The sequence below is a fragment of the Anser cygnoides genome, chromosome 4 (genome assembly GCF_040182565.1).
Source record: "Anser cygnoides isolate HZ-2024a breed goose chromosome 4, Taihu_goose_T2T_genome, whole genome shotgun sequence".
In the NCBI taxonomy this organism is placed as follows: domain Eukaryota; kingdom Metazoa; phylum Chordata; class Aves; order Anseriformes; family Anatidae; genus Anser; species Anser cygnoides.
The window spans coordinates 79,899,754-79,917,250 of record NC_089876.1 but is presented as its reverse complement, the minus strand read 5'-3'; the positions used below and the strand labels follow the sequence as shown (position 1 = coordinate 79,917,250).

The 17,497-nt window shown below is 38.4% G+C and overlaps 1 protein-coding gene across 6 annotated transcripts in view; it reads right to left on the bottom strand.

Annotated features, from left to right (window-relative positions):
- Positions 1 to 17,497, bottom strand: part of LOC106038647 (bifunctional heparan sulfate N-deacetylase/N-sulfotransferase 3) — a 491,131-nt gene that overhangs the window by 228,002 nt on the left and 245,632 nt on the right. For all 6 annotated transcript variants that reach the window (XR_010831310.1, XR_010831312.1, XR_010831311.1 and 3 more), the window contains exon 4: positions 4,610 to 4,687. The gene's annotated coding sequence lies outside the window, so the exon portion shown is untranslated. The remainder of the gene's footprint in view (positions 1 to 4,609; positions 4,688 to 17,497) is intronic.

Below are 17,497 nucleotides of genomic sequence, written 5' to 3'. Positions count from 1 at the left end.
TCACATAAATATGTAGGGCTGTAATTTTGGGTAGAATTACAAAAGCAGAAAGACACAGGATGTAATTTTGATCCTCCTTACACCAGTACAATTCACAATTGTTTTGGATTTATCAGCAGTAAGCAGTAATAAAGTTGTTCCAATTTTGTTCATATTATTACTGTTAATATTAACAAAATAGTAATATTAAAAATAGTAATCGTACTAAACTAAGAGAACTATCAAGAGCAGGCCAAAAATTAGAACATTAGTGCCAACAAGTAATTCAAAAGTCTAAATATTTGTGCTTTTTTAACTCATCCAAAATGCATCATGAAATTAAAAATCTCTGGTTCATTACGGTGAAGTAAGGCTTTATCCTGAAATATCTTTAAAAAATACCAGAATGTGGCCCAAAGCTATTAGGTTATATTCCAGTTTCATAAAAAGAGAAAGACCAAATAGGAGAGCCTCTCTGATAAACTCAGAGATGGCGACTGAGTTGCTCTATGCCATGTACGTATACAGTCAATCCAAATTTCTCTTGGTAATATATATACACACAAGCTTAGGGAAATATAAATTACGGTAACCTTAAGAGACAGTGCTAGAACTGTACGTGCTTTACATAGATAGCAATTCTAGCATGACATTGGAATGTCCCCATTGCATACACCTGATCTATCCAGGTTGCATTCAGACTCCCTACACGTGCCTAGAGTCTGTGAGCTGTTCATTGCTTGTGCAGTGGTTGTTGGTCTAGAAATGCAGCTGAGTGTCAGGAAGGTAGTTTGGTGCATTACCAAACTGGACGAGGGAGCAGGTTAGCTTGTTAGAAGAAACAGGTGCAAGAAAAGCAAGGAAGGGAAATAATCCTGATAGATTTCTGATAGTTATTTCCATTAAATGCCTGAAAAGATATTGTGACAAAACAAATTACTGGCACTAGCTAAAAATAAAGCCAGAAAGAACTAACTCCAGTTTTGAGAACTAACCATGCATCTTTGTCATTTAGACAGTATTCTAGTCACTGCTTAAACATTCAAAACAGAACAGCCTCTCCAGTCAAATAGCCTCTAAAGTTTTCAGCTGAATGTCCATCAAAAAGTTTGTTTTTACCATATCTTCATAATTAAATGATGTTCATTTTTTTAATGACCCTTAGAAATGTTTCATAAAGGACATGAAAATATATATTACTCTCCACCCAAACTATGAAAATACCTGAAACACACCAATGAAAAAGGAACAATGATAAAGCTATCAAAGATGACCACAACTTAGTAAATAATACACATTTAGTAAACTGACTTATACAAAGAGGACTGAAAAACAAGTTATATTTAAATTAGGCACTTGCTAGTCCTATAGTTATGACAGGTTTTGTTTTGAATGACCTTTCCAGGTCATAAACTTCATGCTAAAAATTCTGATTTTCTTCACTTTTATTCTCTACTGTTTCTAGAAGTCCATTTCTGATTTTCATAGCGTTTTAAAAATGGATTTGCACTTCTATTTCAACCCCCCCCCCAAAAAAAAAGAAGTAAAAGCTCGAAAAGCATTATTAGCGTGCTTATTGGTTACAAATACACTTTGAAATCTTTAGAGAAACAGATTAAAAAGCCACAGCTATAATACGATCAATATTGCTCTTGAAATCTGGTATTCCTGACTGTTGGGATATCTTCAGTAATCATGGTGTCATAAGTAGGAACAACTTTGGCTCGTGAAAGACTGTGCCAGAGCGGTGTAACAGAAATAAAAATATTTGCCATATAAATAGAAAAAAATAAGAGGGTTTTCTTGGACCTGGGTACAAGGCAATAAAACTTTGTGTTATGTATGTGACATTAATTTGTTGGATGTATGTGATGTTGAACACAAAGATCTTTTAATACTGGGTGTTTGGTATACTTTGGTAGGTTTTATGAAAGATTAGGTTTGCTTTGGCACCTGGTGTATTGATAGGTCTGTAAAGTCATAATAATTTTAATGATATGATAAATATGCACACGATCCACACATAAATAGAGGGATGATTATATAACCCTAATGCAACAAATATATTATGGAAGATGAGAAAATGTACATATAAATTCAACAGTTTAAGATTAGGAAAAAAAAAAAGGTTTATAGAGTGGTTCCTTGGCACTGTCCCTGTTCTGATGTTTTTAAAATTTATTGGTTGTCTTTTTTTTTTTTAAACCAGGCCAAGGAGATCATAAATGTGAAATGGTTTAAACACAGAACTGATTGCAATATTTGCTTTTTAAAAGTGCTCTTTTGCTCTTTAGTAATAGAGGTTGGTAGCTTTACTTCTTGATTTCTAAGGCTCTGTTTAATAGATAGCAGAGCTCCCCCCTCACAGCTGAAACAAAAACTAATGGAGCCTCTTACAATCTCGGTGCGATCTGTAAAGAAGCTGTAGACTGTTGGGGAGGTGCAGAGTTATATAATGTCTTGAAGACTCATCTTCTTGAGGACAAGCCTAAAACCAGCATTTTGTTGCACAGCAAGATTACAGGTTGTATACTTCCTATTCTGCTGCAGCACAGTCCTCCGAAGTGCCAGGTTCCTGAGATGACCTGTTTCTTGTATCTTTGGGACACAGCCTGAACTCTTGACAGCAAAGACCGTAATTACCAAAGTTGCAAATGTGGAATTGCCAGGCTGGGAGGAACTGGTGCATTCATTGCCTCTAAAATCTGTGCAGGGACCAGGAAAGTCTGGTCTGGAGCAGGAAAACTGAACTACTGTTCTTCAGAAAACTGAAATATTTGTTCCAGAAACTGACATTTTATTTTCTCAGACCATTTCTAGCACATCAGCTAAGTGGTCCCTGATGTATATTGTTTAAAACAATAGACTTAATTTTACATGATTGATTTTGGACAGTATCACACAGACCAAACAAAGCATTGAAGAATCCTACTAAATATAGACAGTTTAGAGGGGGGGAAAAAAAAAAAGGAAGGAAGGAAGGGAGGGAGGGAGGGAGGGAGGAAGAAAAGAGAAAAAAAAGAACTATGAAGGGCTTTAGGAAATACAAGGATTCAAAAAGAATTTTGGTTTGATTGCAAACCATGGTACTTCACACCTATACTGCTGCTAATATTCAGGTGGGCACCTCAAAGTAATACTTTCCTTCCACCTGTAAATTACAGTGAGCGCTTTATCGGATTATGAGCTGATTGTGGTCATCAGCAGAACCAATGCTGAAGAGACATCCTAACAATGTTTGCTGATTTGTAATGATGAAAAAGTGATAAAACAATTATCAGTGAGATGTTGAGTTAGCAAGATAGCATTTAGAATGGAGTAGAAAAATTCAATCAATTCAAAAGCCAGTAAACAAACTGCACAATTCTTACTGCATTATTTTTTTTAATGTTTTTAGGAAAGTGCTATTTCTTTCTTTGCCAGTAAAAGCAACAGCTGTGTAAGGTGTGGAAAGCTAACCAGATTATCGGCTGGAAATGTTTCCAAAGATTTTTAGTATTTTGGAAAAACGATGGAACAGATGAAAAGACTGGATGGATATAGGTCAAAACCAGTAACGGTGGCAAAGGTAAATTAAGCCCAATTAATGAGAGAGAAGAATTAGGCTACAAGACTCTAGAATGGGAACTTTTGTGGGAAATGGAGAGGCTTTTATGTTGCAGAGTACTGTATTAGGTGAACTAGGAACAACGTCTTCAGGCTCTAGACAACCATTTTAGGTTCAAGACAGTTAGCCTTGCTTAATCAAAGTGATTCATTAAGACAGGGATAAAGGGTACTTCCATTAAATACTGTGAGATAAAATAATGCATATAACCATGTTTATTCATGGAACGACTTCTAATGACAAGTACTGAATATTTTAAAAAGATCTCCTCCTTAATTCTCTACTACACTTTCTATTTCCTTTCTCAGCACAAGACTGAAATAGGAATTACACAACATTGTAAATTTCCAAATTGCTTTTGTGCCAAAAGTGAGAAACAACTTTGAAGTCCAAATCTGAAAAATGCAAAAAATTAAATGTCACCTTTTATTAATCATTTACCTATTTGAACTGGTATCAACTTATTTTGCATAAAAATAAGGCTGGAGTTTACATAAATCACTAATATTTAAAAAGCATTTTTAAAGCAGGAACTTCTCAGTACAGACCAGAGAAGAAAGTTTTCAGATGTTAGGATGGGCTAAGTGACAATGAAACAATATTAAAAATCTGAAAATACGCCATATGAGATATATTCACTAGGGGCCCATTTAGCAGGATTTCTGCACTGAACTGGTTTGAATAATTATTATCTATTTTCTGTCAGCAAATCTTTCCAAATCTCAAATGAAATCAAATGTTGAAACTGTTAACTCACTTACAGGAGAAATTCTAAATTAAAGATTACCAAGGCTGTCTGTATTTTTATACATCACAGACCTAATGTGGTAAAGGTATTTGCTGAAAGCTCTGGAAAAAAAAAAAAACAAAAACCGCAACACGTTCCCAATTGCAACTTGAGTGGGAACTAAATGATACACTGAGAAAAAAGCAGCAGAGCTAAGATGAAACACGATACAATTATGGACATCAGCTGCTTCAATCATGAGAGAAATAACCGTTAAAACAGAAAAACTTGCTTACCTCTGCGGGCATTGTGAAGTTTCGTAACTCATGTCTGCAAATATTTCTAAGATGTAGGGGATGAAAACTGCCGTATACCTAAAAAAGATAAGAAAATCATTTTCTGAAATGGCTAGGCACAAAAGCTGATGTTGCAGTATTGACATTATTAAGACAGTAACTGCCATTAGTAATATAAAATCTACTTCAGAGAAGAATCTGAAAATCTGTTAGGCTTATTCTAGTTGTAAGTCCATACAAGTTTTGCGTTTACACCTGAAAACCACAGCAAGCTGAAGTAGTTCAGCTACTTGGTAATTATAATTTACTTGCAACTGCGTTAGCTCTGGACGTCACCAGCCAGAATAAGGGCCTCCAAAGCACTGTGGAAACTATACGGGAAGAGATTACAATCAGCTCTGAAAGAAGGCACACTAATGGGAAGGAAGAGAGAGGGAAGTGACTGATAGTAGAAGTGGAGTATATATGCGTATATACACAAAGAAACAGTCCCAAGTAATCAGAGTGTTTCTTTTCTGAAGTAAAGAGCAGAATGTGGCTAGAACAAACATGCTCCATCCAAACAGACTCAATAGTTTACATCATAGCACAGTGGATTTTTGGAAAAAATCTGAAGACTGGACAGAAGTCGTGATTTATTTTGTATTTCTTCCCATCAGCATATGTGTATCTCTGTCCTCCCATTTAAAACACTTTCTTTAACTTCCATTCTGAAACAACTGCTACGTATTCTGTGTGCTATCCCTTAATCTGATATTCAGCACAAGGAACTTTGCTTTGCTTCCAAAATGTCAGTGGGCTGCAGATATTGCATTGTGAATTGTCACTGGGCTATTAGAGCAGTCAGGGGTCAGGCCGGACATGTTGGCAGCTAGCTGGAGACAGATGGAATTTCTGGCATATTCAGAGAATTCTCCCTGGGGAATAAAATGGGAATGACATCTATTGATTCAAGATTTGAAAAGATCTCAGTAGATCTATAATCACTGCTGTCAATTTCCTTAGATAAGCTGTTCCTCCATGTCCCCTCCTTGTCCTCGGTTTTCTCCCTCATAGCCTCATTATCCACCTATTTCGCAAATATTCAGCTGCCGAGAAGCATGCTGGCAGGGTGGGCATCTGTTCACTGGGATCTGGAGCTCTGCTGTTCACTAGATATTCCTCAAAATAGAAAGCATTCTATGTAGAAAGCATCAGGGTGCCACAAGCAGAAGCAAGACTGGCAAAGCTGAGACATCACAGTCTCACTGAGGGCGTTTAGATACAGGTATGCCTCATTGGCTTATAGCAAGTTGTCAAGATCACAACTTAGTAACCTAAGGATTTTTTTAATACCTACATTTTTAAATTAATTTGTCATTTCAAAATCTTGTTGTGACACAAGTGTTATTTAAGTGGCAATAGGAAATATCTGAATTAGAACACTGAATGAGAACTGGCCTTGCTTAGAGATTAAAACTGGCAGATTCTTATGCCTGAATGCAGTAATGTTCAGAAAAACAAAATATCAGATCAAGAAAAGGAACTAGAGAAGATTTATATCAATTCCAACTGTTTTTTTTTTTTTTTTCAAAAATCTGAGATCTTCCTCTTTTTGTTTGACTGTGGTTGGTAATAAAATCAGGAGAAAAAATAAAGAATAATAATTTAAAATACTGCAATGGAAATATTTTGCACGATCCTCACAGTAAAGCCCAGGAACAGCAGAGGTTAAGAGAATTTTCTTAGTGTCATGGCTTGATAAAAACTCAATAAGCAGAATACCAAATTAGCAACAGTACCTGCACATCAGATGGCATTGACATTAAGGAGGTCAGTGTACTTTCCTGTACTCCAGGAAACTTTACAAGTATGGATTTTCTTCTCAGTCGCTACAAATAAGTATCATTTCTGGTCCCTATCCATGCCACCTCTACTACCCTGTTAAACAAACAGTGACCTGGAGCTCTGTGTGAGCTAGTCACCATTGCTTCTGTAATTGCATTACAAATACCTGGTAATGAAGCACTACGGAAGGCTTCATGCCTGTTGTCCTTCCCTTCGGCTGGAGCTTTGGCAGAGGAATCCCTGCAGCTCTTAAAAATTGTTCTTTCTTATAGCTTTCATGTAAACTACCCTCAGACTTCATTTCCTGACATACCTCAAACCCTTTCAAGCACTGATGAGAAATGCAATCATCTTTGCTCCAACGTATTCATAAAACTTCTCACCTCTCCATCCCCAACTAAGACCCCATAAAACTAAATGCATGCTTATCAAAAACTGCATTTAATCTCTGCCCCTAGTGGTCTTCAGCGTTCACAAAAGACATACATTTAGAGGAGACACAATTATTAGTTTGGTAGTTCAGGACAGCTTCTGAAAATAAAAATATTGTATTAGCCCATAAAAGCAAAACTCATGTAAACAGAAAGAAAATATAACATGCTCAGAAGGGAGAGATATGCAGAGAGCTTTACAATGCAAAAAGCTGCGACTAGCTGACTGCCATCATATAAAGCCATGATCTGTTATCTTCTATACACATTAGTTCTGCTAACTGGTGTCTAGGATTTTCACAGCCGTTTCAGCACCTCCAAGGTAACATCTAAAGGGAATTACATTTAACATCATTAATTGCACATAAAAACATATACATAAGATGGGTTAAAACCCATTATTATGGAATCCTTTAAAAACCTTTAAGTTTTGTGCTTGCTGTTCATCCACATAGAATACTAGTGATTTGTATCTTTTAAAATCTCTGCTCGATTTCATACATGAGAAAGGAAAGGATTCATCAAGCATGGAAACCTCATCCTTCATACATAATTCCCTACATTGCTCTTGCAAAGATTTCACTCTTGCTGTGGTGTGTGTAGCTCTCTAGGACTGGGTTATAACTGGTACTTCTAAACACTTTTGGATTTCCCATTAACAGATTATGTCAGTTCTATGAATCTGAACAGACTTTTTTCAGTTTCTTTGCTACTTTCAATTCTTGTCTTTTCTGTCTTTCCCTGACTGTACTGCCGTGATGAGATGACCTACTTGCAGCGCAGACAGAAAGGAAGTAACCTTTGGAGACCAGATGTCAGCACTTCCAACGAGAGCAATGGGAAGGCTGGTGGAAAAAGAAAAGGCTCCTGCCAACGGTCTAGAGAAACTCAAACTAATTAAAATCTCTATTTTAATGCTGGGCAATTGGCTTAAAAATATTTATTAGAATTAATATATAATTAATTTATAACATATTAACAGTGCTTCAACACACTCTGCATCATATTAATATATCATGATTTATTTTAACAACTAGGGTATAACAAATTGAAGCTACTGAGCTGCATGACGTTTATAAGCAGTATCATTTATGGTCGGTTTTCTCTGGCACGCTTTCTGAAATCCCATTATCAGTTGTTTAACATTTTGCAGGATTTAAACAGCTTGGGCTACAGGCCACAGGAAAAACTGGTTTAGAAAGTTTTTTAAAAATGGCTCAGCTTTTCCAAGAACAAAGCCAGAGAAAATACCTAAGTTTAGCAACTAAAAGCAAACAGACAAACTTATAATTGTTTAGTTGATGAGCTTTCAAGCCTTCATACTTTTGAAACATGGACTGCATATCATTGATTACTGCCAGATTACTGGCAAAGATGATGGTCATGAATTAGGGAGGTGCTTACTGATACCCAACACGTATCTGCCCAAGTCTGAATGAATTACAGTGTCTGAAGCTGCCATTTGCAAATATTCAGTGAAAATAATTAAAGACCGGCAAGGCAATTCTCAGAGGAGTCTATAATAATACCACTGCTCAGAAAGAGTTGTGAAGATAAACCTGTTAACATTTGTGAAACACTCAGATGCTATGATAATGAGCAGCACTGTGAGAAGCCCATGAGAATAGTAATAAATCTGTAATCAGTGTAGTATTAGGATGTTGTATAGTAAATAGACCTGTGTACCTGACACTGAACACTAAAATAATTATTGAATTGCCACTCAATAAGTGATCACTGTCTATCCTGCGGTCTGCCTAAAAGAAGGACCATAAAGAAAATAACATGTATATATTGATATAAAGAGATAGAAATGAGGGATGGATAAATTCCAAATTAGGTTCAAAATTGTGATTCTTTGCATAACCTTTGAGGGTTTGACTTTGCAGCCTTAACTCCTTAGTGCTTTGTTTTAAAGTGCTGCTTGTTTTTATGTATGTGACTGAGCGGTGTCATCATGTCAGCTGAGTAGAGTAGAAAAGTAGCCTGATAATAATAAAGTGTGTCAACTTCTTAAGCACAGTCCATTTTTTTTCTGTACAGGTGGAATCACATGGGAATATATACCTAATTTAACAGCACATCCTCTGAAAGAACTCATAATTTGTTAAAATGTCATCTTCAAGGAAAAGTTGGATCCACCATTGTATTTTACAGCTGTAGCTGTGTTCCCTGTATGTTTGTTCAGATTTACAGACTGCACATTGTGTTCCCTACCAGATCCTTGACCTACTGTACACTACAAATTTATTTTTCCTGGCAGCAAAAAGGGAATGATTAAACTAGGTGAACTGATTGCATTCACATATTCATGTATAAAACGTAGCTCAAATTATTTTGGCTTAGATGCCTTGCAGTGTTTCTGTTCATATCTTTATCTATGTTGGTTTATTGTATTATTTTGTTGTTGTTGAGGGAAAATCATGACACCATTGAAACCAAATAGAAGCTATTCTGCCCTTTTTTTTTTTCTTTTTTTGCCTAAGATTGAACTCCTTCAACCGTATGAGTAGATATGAGCCAGTATTTCTCTAAATGTAAGTATCTTTTTCTATATAAACATCCATTTGGTCTGATTACAAACCAAAACTCTAAAGTAGATTTTTCAGCTGTTAACCAGAAATGCAAATACTAGTAAATAAATCCATTTCTCTTCATGGAAGATCACCAAAACACATACAAAACCCAACCAACAACAAAAACCACCTCTTGAACTCCAACATGCATACCTCACTGGGTTACACTGTCTTCCAGTTAAAGAAGATTGAAGAACCACTCAGGAGTCTGTGAGCAGGGAAAGACAATTCTGAGTCTCAGCATTTTCAGTACAGTGGTGGGCACAGTACCTGAGAGATTCCGATCACTGAGTGGCAATTCAGTAATTATTTTAGCGTTCAGTGTGAGGTGCACAAGTCCATTTACTGTACAACATCCTAATACTACACTGATTACAAGTGGAGAAAGCACGGCTTTCCAGTATGCAGCATCACTGTGGCTGTTCAAAGGAAGCACTCACTCCGTTATCCACACAGAAAACTTTGTAGGGTGTGGTGGTGTGGTTTTTTTTTAGCTTAATGTCATTCATTCATTCATTCATTTTAGAGGACTTTGGGAAATGAAAGCTATACATTTCTGTATTTATCTTTATAATTTGTTATAATTCCCTGCATCGATAACCTCTTTGATTCTCTTTTATTAGGGGAATTCAAAGAAGGAAGTACTTTTAAAAATTTTAATTAATTTTTTTATTAAATTTTAAGCTTCTGTGGTAAAACTGTTACACTGAGGGTGTTCCAAAGAAGAGAAGCTGGTCAACAAAAGGCACAATTTTGTTAGTTTACTATCTGTAATAACCGCATAAACAAAACTAACAGAGATCAGCTGGGAATCACATGTGCTGCTTCCAGATTTCATTCCACTGAAGGGAATGTTCCTCTGAAGACACAATTCCCATCACCTCCCTTCTAACCTGATGAGCCAGGACAAACAGGACAGATCCTTCCTAAATGAAAACTGGGGTAAAAAAATACAAAGCAGCACCAGAGCTAACAAAGCATCTAGCAGACCTTCACTGTATTTTCTAAAGGCTGATCTTTACAATTAGGACTAGCGCTCTTCTGTATTTTCTCCGCTGCTTAAAATTCCATCTTCTTACTCTTTGCTTCTTGGATCTCAGAGCTGTAACAGATCTTCTGGACCATCCCAGTGGGTATTCCCCCTTGGGCATGCTAGAAGAGCTGACACAATCACTTCATCTCCTTCAAACACCATTCAGGACATGGCACTTACACTGCTCCCTGCCTTCCCTACTCATAGCCTCTGCTTTGCTGCAACAGTAACTCCCTTTCCCATCCTTCCTTCTTCACAATTCTCAGCTTTCATTCTCCTCTGCATTTCTCATCCCTCTCTACATTCTTTTCTATGATACAAAGATATATATAAAAAAAAGATGAATATAGCTGAAAGGAAGAAATGCAAATATCATGACTGATTGCCTTGATGAGGTCACATAACTTCTCTCTGTTGTGAACTCAACTCTACCTGAAAACACCAAGTCTCTCTGTTACTTAATGCAATGGGTTCCCAGGCCTATACAGAGCCCATCACCGGGACCACCATATAAACAATACAACAAGGACAACACCAGTTCTCATTTCATTTTCTTTGAATATTCACATACTCACTCTCTTTTCCTCACAATAACCAGAAGGGATGCACTGAAGACAACAGTATTCCCACGATTCTTTTGGTAAATGGCATTTCATTTGTTATAGTCAGAAACCTCCAAAATACTAATAGCTCTCTATAGAGAAAGAATTCCATAGAACACTAATTAGGCAAGTTTTTAAAGTTTTTACACATTATGCCATATTTCAGAAATGTACTTAATTATATGGCCACAAAGCCCAAGACAGAGATATTATTGGCCTCTTCCAGATCCTTCCATTTTTGAAATTTGAAGCATTTATATTAAAAGTCAACACGTGAGTAAAAGAAAAGGCAACTGGGAATTACTGATTAATTTAGCAGAGTCTACCCACTGAACTCCTTATTCTCCAGATTAACATGTGACAGCAGCTGAAGAAGCCCGAATATCACTTATCTTTGAATTAAAATACAGTTTTACAACAACTTCACCATTTGTAATTATTATCAACCTGATGAAATACTGCCTTTCACAACAAAACACAATTAAGACAGAGAAATGAGCCTAAGTGGCTCGAACTATTACATGAACTATTACACGAGCACTTATTTACTTGCTAATAGATGCCCAGTACAATTGTATTTCTCTCCAGAAACCCTTTTTTCAAAGTCCTTTGTGCTTTAGGTTAATTTTATCTGTCCAGTTACGTTTTTAGGCTATTAGTTTGCTGTACTTTTGACCCCTGAATTGTGAAGTCTTGAGGGGAAAGCACACCGTTCTTTACCAGCATCACTGCCAGCTTCAGTCTGTCTCTAGCGAGAGAAGCAGGGGGGCAGGGGCACGGCACAGAGACATGTCCCGGCAGTGCTAGTGTAACGTCAGGAAGGGACACACCTCTGATGCTGCTATGACCGTGGGTCGGTAGTCTGATGTGCTAATGATCTTGCAAATTCAGCTCATATCTTAATAGGAGGTCAAATCACCATTAGCACTGGGATTTTGATGGCCTTACAATCTTGCTTATTTGATGAGAGTGCATTCTCTCGTGGTGGGACCTTCTAATGCACAAAACACTGGGTTAACTCTTCCCTCCTGGACTTCAGGCGGGAGCTTTGGTAACTTCAATGTGCCAGATCAACATTGAATGCTTTTAAAAATTCCAGAGCAAGTTTGCGATATTCTCTGTCTCCCTTCCCTTAGCACTGGCTATTTAAGAAAAAGAACATAAAACACAGGAAAAGAAAGCTGCTGATTTACTTCCCAGTCCAGAGTCCCTCACTCAGTCACCCTGCCAATACCTATTTCCTAATGCCAGCACTAGTGTGTGAAATAAGCTGCTCCTTCAAGCTGCTCCTTCTGCTGCATTCAGGATTTCTGCCACAGCTTCTGTGGCCTTCATGCCCTTAAAAGAACTTTGAAAAAAGACCAATCTGCTATTAAATGCCTGCTTCAAAAAAAGCCTTTGAATAAAGACAAAAGCCACAGTCCCTCACCAGTTTTCTGCTCCCAGCGTTTCCATGTTCCACTTGGAGAAGAGGGACTATGTTTCTGGGTGAGGTAATCCCTGGGAAGGTTGCACTGATAATCATCACTTCATTTTTGGTTAGCTAATAAAAACAAGCAGTATCGCCGGCTCAGTGGTAGTGTGTATCCAGCACAGGCAAAAATGGAAGACGGTGAAATAAAAAATAAAATAAAATGAAACATTGCCCTTCCTAACATGCAAAAAGCGCCCTTCCGAGAATCAATTGAGAGAGTTGCCTTATAAATCTCCTTCTCCAGTTGTCTTCTCAGTGCATAAGATGTGGATGTCAGAAGCAGTGATGAAAGAGATTAAATAGGTTTAGAGTGACTTTGTGGAACAAATGTAATAGATTCCAAAGACTGCTGCTTAGGGTCTTGCTCACTGGGTTTGCTGCATATCAAGCAGCACACTGAGAACAACTGCTCAGATCTGCACTTCGTATTTCCCAAGGTTTGCTTTCCTAAAGGCAAGAAGGACAGGGGCCTGATTGCTAAAAGTACAGTGTTCAGAATCCTCTATCTTATCATGTATTTTCTACCTTTTGTATCTTTGGGTAATATATAAAAACCAAAAAAAGCTCTCATTCAAATGTGGCATCCCCTTTCCTATTCCCACAGCTTCCATCACAAAAGTGTGCACCACATTTTCCCCCTGCTAAACAAGAGGGCACTGCAATTTAGAGTTCAGGGCAGGAGATTAAGGCACTTCCATTGGCTAAAATAAAATATCCAGAAATACAACAAGGAATAAAACGGGTTCACCTTCTGCATCTCCCAGCAAGAGCATTATGTAGGAGACAGCAGATCGGCTTTCTGTGCCACTCTCAGCAGGGTGGGGGTGGAAAGTTCTTGGCTGACCCTTCACTGTCAGTGGATTTGGGGTCACTGGTCCTGTGGCTATAGGGCCTCTGGACAACTGCGGATCCATCAGACACATGTAAGAGGGAGCCTAATCCTCTAGCCTACTGATCAGAGCCACATGCACACTGTGCTTTGTAAGTAATAGACCACGAGGTTAGCACTTTTACTAGTAGTTCTGTATGCAACCAAATAAAAAAGCTAGGAAATATGGACAGTATAGTATTGATCATTTTTTCAGTACACCACCTCTATTAAGGCTCCCTTACCACAGAGGAGAATTTGCATGATGGGTATTTGCGGATAAAGTAGAAGCAGAGAAACAATAAAAAAGGTTCCTTAGGTACAGCTTTACTTCCTGTATCATTCCTCCTCCTGAGCGTGTGGACATATCCAGACCTTTATAAGAATGGAAACACTAAGTCTGGCCAAACTACGTACCACATGATTGAGAAATACGAAGTGTACGGCAATCCTACATAGAAAGGTTGCATACGCAAGTCTCGGAGCGGTGAGAGACATGTCTGTAGCTGTGCAAGCATAGCAGGATGCAAGGAGTTCGATCTCAGAGGAAAGGTTGTTAGTTCTGAAGCATTGACTTCCAGAAACTGTTCATGAGCAAACTTGGTTGCTGTCTTAACATCTCTGATTAGAACAAACTTCCACGTGAACTAAACTGATCTTGTTGTGGGATGCGTGATCAGACTGCTTACTGACCTACACGCTGGCTGCTGGAAATCCTGAAATCGTCTGAGGAGCTCTGACTGGAGTTCCGATAGCAGACAAGACTTAAGCATGCTTAATTAATATATCGTATGGTATATTCATTCATTTGCCCTAAAAAATCACAACAGAATGACAAAATTTCTTTTCCCTTCCTCTGGACTGACTTTTTTTTTTCTTTTTAAGGAGTTTATAAAACCAGCCTTTTCACCCTTAACTTAAAGTAATCAGTGAACAGAACTGTAATTCCAAATAACAAAGGACTTAAAGTTTAGCGACAATGTATCAGCCTTAATGATATAATTACTAACATTATCTTTTTAGTAAAGAATTCATCCATTTGTTTCTGTTTGGGCAATTCATATGGTCCCAGCTGCAAGGCAAGAAAGAACTTTTTTAGAAGAAACAGAGGGGCTCATCCGTCAAAACTCCTAATCACTTTTTTTAAGTGCTTGATGTGCTGTGTGAGCTCCAAAGCTCCAAAGCAAGCAGCCAACCATGAATGCTGTTAATTTTATTATTTCCAGTAGGTTCACAGAAAGTCACCATTCTTAAAAAAAAAAAAAAAAAAAAAAAGTGGCAGTATTATTGGACTTTATCTTTCCCTTCCAGCATCTTCACTTCTTTGAACTATTAATGCTGTAAATGTTGTGTTACTTCCTCGACCCAAGTGAGAAGGCACCTAGTTCTGACAAAACAATTTCAGAACTGGCTGTATCACCCCCAGGCCCTGTACACAGCCACCCACAAATACACAGTCTTGCCAGGAAACATAAACCAATGACTCCAGCATTATTTGGGGTTCTTCCCCTTTTACATCATGCAATCAGGCCTCAAAAACTCCAAGGACTTTTATGACCACAGGTCTATGCCTGACAGTACTTCTCTGCCCTTTGAGAAAAATAACAAAACCTCAGCTGCTGGCTGAGACGTGCCAATACCTCCCTCTATGATATTATAGACATGAGGACAGATGGCCAACTTGAATGTGTATTTCTGTGCTTCCTTTCAAATCATTTTGGCACGACCAGATGGTATTCTGTGTCTGCATGGTATATATTAGACCTTCAAACTGGCTACAGCACTGCCAAAAAGCAATCCATCCCACTTCCTTTCAGGCACAGTCTTTCCCAAAGTGGGGATGTCTCCCTCCATGATGACAGATTATCTGACTAGAAATCTAGCACGACAAAAAATCCCAAGGTAACCATCACTAAAACGGAAATAACTGAGGTTACGGCATGGGAACGGCTATACAATAACACAGGGTGCGGATGGTAAGGCATTTGCAGTGAAAGAACAAACAAGTTTAAATGCTTGTAACTGCCAGCGCAAGATCTGTGACCAAGGAGTCGGGATGCTACTGCTACAGTGGGGTCTTCACACCATGTAATTCACCAATAATTTCACCAATTGCTACAAAAAAATCGGAATTATTGGAGATTCTGAGTGAAAGTCTTAAATCTAAACATTGTATAGAGATAAGGGAACTGTTCCTCACTCAATTTTCCGTTTGTCTTACCCTAAGACAGGTTTCTATTTTACCCTTCACTGATGCACATTTTTTAATTACTTGTGATTCCATATCACATGGTTTTATTCACAGAGAAAACAGTGACAATGTATTATTTTTTTTTTGTTTGCTTGCGTCTTGATTGAGGGATTTAGCATTTGTGAAAGTAAACCCAGTAATTCTTATTATTTTTTCCCATGTAATTCTATCATTTTGACAGCTAGCTCTGAACAACAGCATTTTTGTTACCCTAATCAGCAGCCTCTCAGGAAGATCTTGTATCTGGTAGTAAAAGCCTGCAACGTCTTATCGACAAACAAATATGCCAAGGGAGTGTTTCTGGGAAGATCAAGCTGTTTCCTCCTTGTAAGCAAGGGAACTGGATCCCGCTATGGACAGTGCAGTATTTACTCAGGCACCAGCTAATCTCTCATTCTCTCTTTCCCTCTCTCCTTGCTGCCATTCCCATTTCTGCCATCCTGCTCCGACCCCCCAAAACACACATGCACATATCAGTGTGCATGCACTGAGAATACAAATGCAGGCCTAACGGTGCCCCAGTGCCACATGCATGTGTAGTGAATTTGGCAAGTGGAGGTAATGCAACAACAGCAACTGTAACAACCTGGTAGCCTTCATCATCGTTTTCTCTGCTTCCTTTTGTTATCCTATCGCTCCTTTTATTGGTGAGTTTCCTCTGTCACTGGCATCATGGCGAGTCCTTCTTTTTCTGCTACTCTCAGAGTTTTATTTTGCTTATTTTCCTCATTTAAAAATTACTGCTTTAAGGGAAAGAAATGTTTCAATCCTTTGAGCCTGTCTATTTAGGAACTGCAGTTGTTCACTGATGCAATCTAGTTCTCTCCTGGTTCTGGATGCTTCTAAGTTCTTCTGGATTTCCACAAATCTATTGTTTACTATAATGGATAATTAGGAATGTTATCACAGTTGTTTGTAGCAAGAGGACTGGATTAAACAGCTGACACACACTACATTCCCAGTCTCCTCCTCCCTACTATAAAATCTGACTAAACTCGCGACTCAGCAGCAACTGAGACCCTTAGGCACTGAAGTTTCATGGCAAGTCGACATAGATGAGGCTTCCAAGTGCCTCAGCAACTACTGAAAATTGTTCTACTGAGATGCCCAAGGGTAGAACTGTAACACATAGAGGTGTAATTGTGCTACCTCTAACTTAATTAGCTAATGAGATTGGCAAATATCAACATGGAGAGGGCTGTGTCTCCCATGTAGGTGTGTGGTCTGGGAGGGATTTAGCACAGCTAGCTCTGGCAGCTCCACCAGGTGCCTTCACTGCGGCTGCTCACTTGCAGGCAGCAGGCAAAGCTGGGGAGGTGGGCAGCTATCCATGCTGTGTTTGCTACAACATGCAGGCGGCTAATTCTCTACGGGCTTTGGAGGGAAGGGCAGGGGGAAGAAAAGCAGTCTGGTGCACATCATTGACTCTAGAGATATACCACAGAAACAGCATTTCATTTTGCCTCTAAAAATGGAAAGAGCAAGAGAAAGGACATCTTCTCTATTTCCCATCCACAGTATGCCACACTGTGCTTAAGAGAAAGGTTAGCATGCTATTCTAGATAGTCAGAAATAACAAGAGTCATTATAATCTTATCAATATTTTGAAGGTATGCTACTATAAAGAAAGAGATCTGCACAAACTGTTGTTTCTCCCAGAAACTGAGGACACTACCTTTTGCACCAAATGACATTTGATCTGCCAGAAGTTCTCAGAGTCCTTACTCTTACTTGAGGTGAAATAGATGATGTGTTACACAAAGTGTGGCTCAGCTGCTCCATCACCTTCCCAGGGACTGAGGTGAGGCTGGCCAGCCTGCAGTTTG